The sequence below is a fragment of the Cervus canadensis genome, chromosome X (assembly GCF_019320065.1).
Source record: "Cervus canadensis isolate Bull #8, Minnesota chromosome X, ASM1932006v1, whole genome shotgun sequence".
NCBI classification, from domain to species: Eukaryota; Metazoa; Chordata; class Mammalia; order Artiodactyla; family Cervidae; genus Cervus; species Cervus canadensis.
In genome coordinates, this window is record NC_057419.1 from 129,693,979 (window position 1) to 129,703,262 (window position 9,284).

Here is a 9,284-nt window from a genome sequence, read left to right on the forward strand (position 1 = left end):
GAAAATACATGTTTTGAGTTCCTCTTAAATTAGCACAGCCAGAAGAGGAGAGTGAGTGGGGAGGGGAGGAGGAGAAAAGGACAGAAAGAAGAAGGGAGGGAACAGAGAAGAGGGAAGAAAAAAAAAGGATAGATGAAGCAAGTTTAGCAAAATCCTGATAAATATTGAATCTGGATGATGATTTCTATGAGGGTTCATTATTGAGTTACTTATTTTTTTCTACTTTTGTGTATGTTTGAAAATTTCATTTTAAACGCTATTTTTTTTTTCTTTTTTGTGGCCCCATGGAATGTAGCCTGCCAGGCTTCTCTGTCCATGGGATTCTCCAGGCAAGAATACTGGAGTGGGTTGCCATTTCCTTCTCCATTAAATGCTATTTTAAAAAATAAAAAGTCAAATTGCTTAACACAAATGACAATAATAGAAATCACCCTTTATATTTTTAGTCAGTTAAAATTAATAAAGTATCTTTCCATACTTCATTCTAGCATCACAAGAATTCTGAAAATAGCAAGACATACAAACAACCTAAGCATAAATTGATGGTTGAGTGGATAAAGATGTGGTATACATATACAGTGGGGTATTGTTCAGTCATGAGAGAGATGGAAATCCTGCCATTTGCCACAACATGGATGAATCTAGAGGACATTATGCTAAGTGAAATGCAGACAGAGAGAAACTAAAAAATTAAAAAGAAAAAAGAAAAAGCATTCTGTAAGATGATTATTTTTATTTTAGCTAGTAGTAGTCATAACAATAGTCACCCTATTTTACACGACTCTCAGAGAGATACAAGGCATGCTCAGTGTCATGTGACAAGAACCTGGGGCCAAAGTTCTTGTTGTGTGAAGGCAACTAAAGAACAGTGCTGTGCACTGAAACCAGATTCAGGTGTTCCAACTCTAAAGCCTGGGATCTTTACTCAAAACTCTGGTCTGTGTTTGGGGAGGGGGTAGTTTGTGTCATCATGTACCCCCTTGATTATCTGATGAAAGGTGCACACACTCTTAAAATTTACATTCAAGTTCAGGGACTTCCCTGGTGATCCAGTGGCTAAGAATTCGTGTTCCCAATGCAGGGGACTCTGGGTTCGATCCCTGGTCAGGGAACTAGATCCCACATACTGCGACTAAGAGTTCACGTGCCGCAACTAAAAATCCCGTGTGCTGCAACTAAGACCTGGTACAGCCAAATAAAAATAAATAAATACATATTTAAAAAATACATACACCAGAAAATTTTACTTTAAAAAATCTTTTAAAAAGGAAAAATATATTGTTAAGCAATTTACATTCAAGTTTAAGAAGGCCCGTGATTTCCCTGATGGCCAACCATGGCCTCCAAGTCAGAAAGCTGTGTCCGTCCTCGTGGCTGAGCCCAATAAATGCAGTGAGCTGAGCCAGGAGCCATGTTAGAGACTCTTCCCCTCTCCTCCACATCCTAAGACTCCGATTTCATTATCACTGACCCTGACCAAAACCACTACAGTGATCCATGCCCAGATGCTGGCATTCTGACTCCTTTCATAATTCTGACCTCAATCTATCTTTTAAACTTTATTTCTCACTCATGGTAGTGTTACCTTCAGGCTCTCCCTCCGACTCCCTCTCAAAGCCATACTTTAGGTCTTCCCTGGTGGCTCAGTGTGAAGAATCCACCTGCCAATGCAGGAGACATGGGTTTGATCCCTGGTGTAGGAAGATCCCACATGCTTCGGAGCAACTAAACCCGTGCGCCACAAATATTGAGCTTGTGCTCTAGAACCTGGGAGCTGCAGCTACTGAACCCCACGTGCCACACCTACTGAAGCCTGTTCGCCCTAGAGCCCGTGCTCCTCAACAAGAGAAGCCACCACAATGAGAAGTCCATGCACTGCAACTACAGAAAAGCCTGTGCAGCACTGACGATCCATCACAGCCAATTACAAAAAAAAGTCACCCTTTATCTGTACTCACCTGGCCACATCTGGCTGTGTTGGGGTTCCCTGAGACAAGCTTGCACTCATGCCTCCTGGGGCTGCTCGTGCTACCTTTTTTTTTTTTTAAAGTGTAGTTGATTTACAACATGCTACATGTTTTATTATTTTATTTTATTTTTCGTGCTATCGCTTTTCACTGGGATTCTCAGCACAACCTGCTCAGCATCTGCCAGTATCTGATCCATCCCATGGGGTACAAACAACACCTTTCCCACAAAAACCATATCCACTTCTACAACGGGCTGCTAAGAATAGTCTTTTCAAAGGTTTGAATCCTGTCCCTACCTTTGGGCTGTGTAACCCTGGGAAAGTCACTGAACCTCTCAGAGCCTCCATTACCTTGGTTAGGAACTAAAGAGAATGATGGCCCCCTCCTCGGGGGACCAATAAGATTGATTAGCCAGGCCCGGGTGCACAGTGAGCTCCCACATGGTGTCACTAGCATGACCAAGCATGGCCATGTGGCACTCTACCAACTCTCATATCCACTCAGGAGCAGGGGTGACACTCCATGTCCAGCATCTTCAGGCGTGGTGCAGGCCCCCAGTCAGTCCCGGCCCTTTAACTCAGCATCAGTGGAAGCTGTCTGAGCCCTCACCATGGACCTTTCTTGTATTCCTTCATGTAAATTTCACAACACGTCCAGCAGGTACCATCATGATCCTCATCCTACAAAGGAGGTATCTGAGGCACAGAGAGGTCAGTTAATTTACCTCTAGCCACACAGCAAGTTAGTGATGGTAGGGCTGGGCACTCTGTCTAGAGAATTTCCAGCTTCTTTCTCTCACATGGGCTGATCTCTCCAGACTGTGAGAACCCATGGCACAATAGCTGTCTCTGGAATCATGACACTCTCCACACTGCCTGAGGTAGGGCCTTGTAAACACAGCAGCCAACAAAGAATTACTGACTGAAGCATCAGTTCAGTTCAGTTCAGTTGCTCAGTCACGTCCGACTCTTTGCGACCCCATGAACCGCAGCACGCCAGGACTCCCTGTCCATCACCAACTCCCGGAGTCCACATAAATCCATGTCCATTGAGTCGGTGTGATGCCATCCAACAATATCATCCTCTGTCGTCCCCTTCTCCTTCTGCCCTCAATCTTTCCCAGCATCAGGGTCTTTTCAAATGAGTCAGCACTTCGCATCAGGTGGCCAAAGTATTGGAGTTTCAGCTTCAACATCAGTCCTTCCAGTGAACACCCAGGACTGATCTTTAGAATGGACTGGTTGGATCTCCTTGCAGTCCAAGGGACTCTCAAGAGTCTTCTCCAACACCACAGTTCAAAACCATCAATTCTTCTGCACTCAGCTTTCTTTATAGTCCATCTCTCACATCCGTACATGACCACTGGAAAAACCATAGCCTTGACTAGATGGAAATTGTTGACAAAGTAATCTCTCTGCTTTTCAATATGCTGTCTAGGTTGGTCATAACTTTCCTTCCAAGGAGTAAGCATCTTTTAATTTCATGGCTGCAATCACCATCTGCAGTGATTTTGGAGCCCAGAAAAATAAAGTCAGCCACTGTTTCCACCGTTTCCCCATCTATTTGCCATGAAGTGATGGGACTGCATGCCATGATCTTAGTTTTCTGAATGTTGAGCTTTAAGCCAACTTTTTCACTCTCCTCTTTCACTTTCATCAAGAGGCTCTTTAGTTCTTCTACACTTTCTGCCATAAGGGTGGTGTCATCTGCATATCTCAAGTTATTGATATTTCTCCCGGCAATCTTGATTCCAGCTTGTGCTTCCTCCAGCCCAGCATTTCTCATGATGTACTCTGCATATAAGTTAAATAAGCAGGGTGACAATATACAGCCTTGAGGTACTCCTTTCCTGATTTGCAACCAGTCTGTTGTTCCATGTCCAGTTCTAACTCTTGCTCCCTGACCTGCATACAGATTTCTCAAGAGGCAGGTCAGGTGGTCTGGTATTCCCATCTCTCAGAATTCTCCACAGTTTATTGTGATCCACACAGTCAAAGGCTTTGGTATAGTCAATAAAGCAGAAATAGATGTTTTTCTGTAACTCTCTTGCTTTTTCAATGATCCAGCGGGTGTTGGCAGTTTGATCTCTGGTTGCTCTGCCTTTTCTAAAACCAGCTTGAACATCTGGAAGTTCATGTATTGCCGAAGCCTGGCTTGGAGAATTTTGAGCATTACTTTACTAGCATGTGAGATAAGTGCAATTGTGTGGTAGTTTGAGCATTCTTTGGCATTGTCTTTCTTTGGGATTGGAATGAAAACTGACCTTTTCCAGTCCTGTGGCCACTGCTGAGTTTTCTAAATTTCTGGCATATTGAGTGCAGCACTTTGACAGCATCATCTTTCAGGATTTGAAATAGCTCAACTGGAATTCCATCACCTCCACTAGCTTTGTTCGTAGTGATGCTTCCTAAGGCCCACTTGACTTCACATTCCAGGATGTCTGGCTCTAGCTGAGTGTGAGTGATCACACCATAGTGATTATCTGGGTCATGAAGATCTTTTTTATACAGTTCTTCTGTGTATTCTTGCCACCTCTTCTTAATATCTTCTGCTTCTGTTAGGTCCATACCATTTCTGTCCTTTATTGAGCCCATCTTTGCATGAAATGTTCCCTTGGTATCTCTAATTTTCTTGAAGAGACGTCTAGTCTTTCCCATTCTATTGTTTTCCTCTGTTTCTTTGCATTGATCGCTGAGGTCTGAGGAGGGCTTACAAATAGTTGTAAAAAGAAGAGAAGTGAAAAGCAAAGGAGAAAAGGAAAGATATACCCATTTGAATGCAGAATTCCAAAGAATAGCAAGGAGAGATAAGGCAGCCTTCTTCAGCAACTGAAGCATACATAGGGACAAAAAACATAGCAGCAACATGTTCACAAGAAAACTCTCTGTCCTCATTGCCAACTGCCAGAGAATAACCATCATCTCTCTTCTTTCATGGACCTTTGTGAATAAATAAATTAACCACACAATTGACTAAAGTCAGAAACGTAAGACAGCATAGTATGACCATTGGTAGCGTTTTGTTTTTATCATCTCAGTTAATTCTCAAAACACCCTGGTGATGTAGTTACTATTACTATCCTTGTTTTACAGATGTAGAGACCAAGATTGAATGATAATAAGTAACCTAACAGTTTAGCCAGCTAGCAAATGGTTAGCACAGCCAGGATTTAGATGCCAACAATCTGGCTCCAGGGCCCCTCACTCCCATAAATCTAATACATCAAACCATGATTTGTGGTTATTACTTGAGGCTCCATTCAGTATTTAAGGTTTTAAAAGTGTGTAGTTAAGTTACATTTAAAGAAAAACACTACCATGACTGATGCCAAAGTAAGGCAACGTTTGTCAAGGGTCACATGGGTTAGTACAGTTGGGAAAACACAAATTCACTGTGGAAATCTGAGCTGTGAAGGGACACACTTCCTGAGCTGTCATAGAATTCTCAGCTAGTCTAATGGCAAATCATGATGAAAACTCTAATAAGTCTCTCATGAGATAACTAATATTAAGCCAAAATTGTGCATAGGCTCTCAAGCCAAGAGAGGCAGAGGCCTGCTGTACTCAACCAGGGCCAACAGGAGGAGGAAACATCTTGGTTAAAATCAGGAAGAGGTATCAGATTGCCATCTCTTACCATCTTTTTGAAAAAGAATTGGTCACCAAACCCTTTTTAGTTAATTTCTTACCCCCTCTCCAGAAATATGAAGCAGAAGGGGCCCCTCCCCCACCCACTGAACCGGCTCTGATGAGCCAGCCGGTAGGCCAGCCTGGCTCAGGAGGCCGGGAGGGGAGGGCTGGGTCGGTCGGCGGGCAGACAACAATGCCGAACTTCTACTCAGCCCCCAACTGCACGCAGTGGGACCTGGCCTTCTTCAGGTTCCTGCGGGATCCGGCCAGATGCCAGAAGTGAGTGGAGAACTGTAGGAGAGCAGACTTAGAATATAAAACACCTGATCAACTAAATAAACATTATCAATTGTGTGCCAAACACTTTGAAACTTCTATGATCTGCAGAACTAGTCCTTACAGGACAGTTCTCCGAGATAATGCCATACCAACAATATTCGATCTTACCAGGCATTTGAATAATCCACATAGTAGACACAGAAAACGAATAAAAGAATTGACTGAAGATGAAATCAGGACACTGAAACAGAAAAAAAAATTGATGAAACTTCTGAACAGGAACCAAAACATAAGGAAATAAACAACAGCAATGCTCAGAATCCCAGTGCAGAAAAGGGGGTGAAGAGCAGGATGAAGACATTTTACCTTTAACTCTTGAAGAGAAGGAAAACAGAATATTTAAAATCTTTAGTTGAAATTTTGATTCTTATGGGAAAACAAAACATACCTCTGAATGGCATGAAGCTGATGAAAATTCAAAGGTCTTTTTACTCCTGATAACTTTCAAGCACTGCTAAAGTGCCAGATCAATTCTGGTGAAGAGGTTCTGAAAAAGCGCTTCGAGACAACAGCAGTTAACACATTGTTCTGTTACAAAACACAGCAGAAACAGATGCTGGAGATCTGTGAGAGCTGCATTCGGGAAGAAACCCTCAGGGAAGTGAGAGATTCTCACTTCTTTTCCATCATCACTGATGATGTGGTGGACATCGCAGGGGAAGAGCACCTGCCTGTGTTGATGAGGTTTGTCGATGAAGCTCACAACCTGAGAGAGGAATTTGTAGGCTTCCTGCCTTATGAAGCTGATGCAGAAATTTTGGCTGTGAAATTTCACACTACAATAACTGAGAAATGGGGATTAAACATGGAGTACTGTCGTGGCCAGACTTACATTGTGTCTAGTGGATTTTCATCCAAAATGAAAGTTGTTGCTTCTAGACTTTTAGAGAAATATCCCCAAGCTATCTACACACTGTGCCCTTCCTGTGCTGTAAATATGTGGTTGGCAAAATCAGTGCCTGTTATGGGAGTATATGTTGCATTAGGAACAATTGAGGAAGTTTGTTCTTTTTTTCATCAATCACCACAACTGCTTTTAGAGCTTGAAAATGTAATTTTTGTCCTCTTTCAGAACAATGAAGAAAGGGGCAAAGAACTGAAGGAAATTTGCCATTCTCAGTGGACAGGCAAGCACGATCCTTTTGAAATCTTAGTGGACCTCCTTCAAGCACTTTTTTTATGTTTAGATGGTATAAATAGTGATACAAATGTTAGATGGAATAACTGTATAGCTGGCCCAGCATTTGTGCTCTGTAGTGAGATAACAGATTTTGATTTCATTGTTACCATTGTTGTTCTTAAAAATGTTTTATCTTTTACAAGAGCCTTTGGGGAAAATCTTCAAGGGCAAACCTCTGATGTCTTTTTTGCAGCCAGTACCTTGACTGCAGTGTTACATTCACTAAATAAAGTGATGGAAAATATTGAAGGTTATCATGAATTTTGGTTTGAGGAAGCCACAAATTTGGCAACCAAACTTGATATTCAGATGAAACTCCCAGGGAAATTTCGCAGAGCTCAGCACAGTAACCTAGAATCTCAGCTAACCTCTGAGAATTACTATAAAGAAACTCTAAGTGTTCCAACTGTGGAACCCATTATTCAGGAACTGAAAGATATATTCTCAGAACAGCACCTCAAAGCTCTTAAGTGCTTATCCCTGGTACCCTCTGTCATGGGACAGCTCAAATTCAATACGTCAGAGGAGCACTATGCTGACATGTACCCAAGTGACTTACCTAATCCTGGCATACTCTCTGCTGAGCTGCATTGTTGGAGGATCAAATGGAAACACAGAGGGAAGATACAGAACTTCCATCCTCTATGTACGAAGTCCTTCATCTACCAGACATCAAGTTTTTTCCTAATGTTTATGCATTGCTGAAGGTCCTATGTATTCTTCCTGTGATGAAAGTTGAGAATGAACGCTATGAAAATGGGTGAAAGCATCTCAAAGCATATTTGAGGAACACTTTGACAGATCAAAGGTCAAGTAACCTCGCTTTGCTTAACATAAATTTTGATATAAAACACGATTTGGATTTAATGGTGGATACATACATCAAACTCTATACAAGTAAGTCAGAGCTTCCTACAGATAATTCAGAAACCATTGAAAATACCTAAGAGACTTTTAACCTAGACTTTCTCTTATATTTGATAATTTTAAAAAACTTGTAAGAAATTTAAAAATATCTTACAGAAAAGTTGTAAGGGTAGGCCAGTTAATCACTGAATATCTTGACCTGTAGGCCTCCCATTGAGTACATTAGTCATTGATAATCCGCCTGTTTAAATGGCCTGTTCAAATACCCATGCTTTGGAGACCTAACTGTTTTTCCAGAAGATAGCATTGAAAGTACCATATTACAGTTTTATGTGATCTCTGCTAATGGCACTTTGGAATTGTTTTAGTTAAGTGATTTTAGACATTACGTTTATCACTGTGGATCAAATTGTCAGGTATTAAGTTATCAGATCTTTGAAAATATAAAATTAGAGGAGGTATAGGAGGAAGGAATGCATTTTGTAAAATGTTACAGTGAAGCTCGTGACTGACTTTTGAATAGTAGGAGTTATAAGTATGCTATTAAAAATCTATAAAGGACAGTGAAGAAAATTATCACACTATAAGAGGAATGTGTAAGCTTGTCAAACAAGGATTTCAGTGTAGATTTTCTCTTTATCAAATGAAGTTAAAGCAACAAGTTAAAATTTGAATGGAAGAGCGTGCCATTGTTGTTCCACATCTGGTTATTGCTGTTCACATTCCTTGACTGAGCCTACGTCTTCATAAGCTTTTTGGCAGGTACATGTTGAACACTTCAGTTTCATGGTCAAGAAAGGATCAGAGGCCATGGATACTGACAACTGATTTGTCTGTTTTCTTCTGTCTTTTTCCATGACTGTATCTACAGCCTCATCTTGATTTACAAGCAAAGCCTAGAAAGCCTACAAAAATAAGTGTTCTTCTAGGAATATAAGTTTATCTAGGAATAATACAGAAAATATTGCTGTTATTTTTGGTGAAGAAAATCAATTTTGTATAGTTTATTTCAACCTAAATAAAATGTGAATTTTGTGTAAAAAAAAAAAAAAAGAAGCAGAAGGCATTATGCTTTAGGCACAGTAGGTGAGATGACTCGGTCCCATGATACATTTAGGAGCCTACAAAAATGATTTGGTTTCTGATCTCAAATGGGGTTGACAAAAACGGTTGTGTAAGATAACACAAGATAAGTACATTGTCAAGTATAGGGCCCATTGTTAGAAGTTATTTTCAGTATTTAGGATATTAACAAGTCTTGGGGCATCCATAAAACATTTCTTCAAGGAAAAATCATAG

At 40.9% G+C, this 9,284-nt stretch overlaps 1 pseudogene; it reads left to right on the forward strand.

The window, feature by feature from the left end:
* The first annotated feature begins 5,792 nt into the window (after window positions 1–5,792).
* On the forward strand, window positions 5,793–8,065 carry LOC122436007 (annotated as a pseudogene).
* The last annotated feature ends 1,219 nt before the right edge of the window (window positions 8,066–9,284 follow it).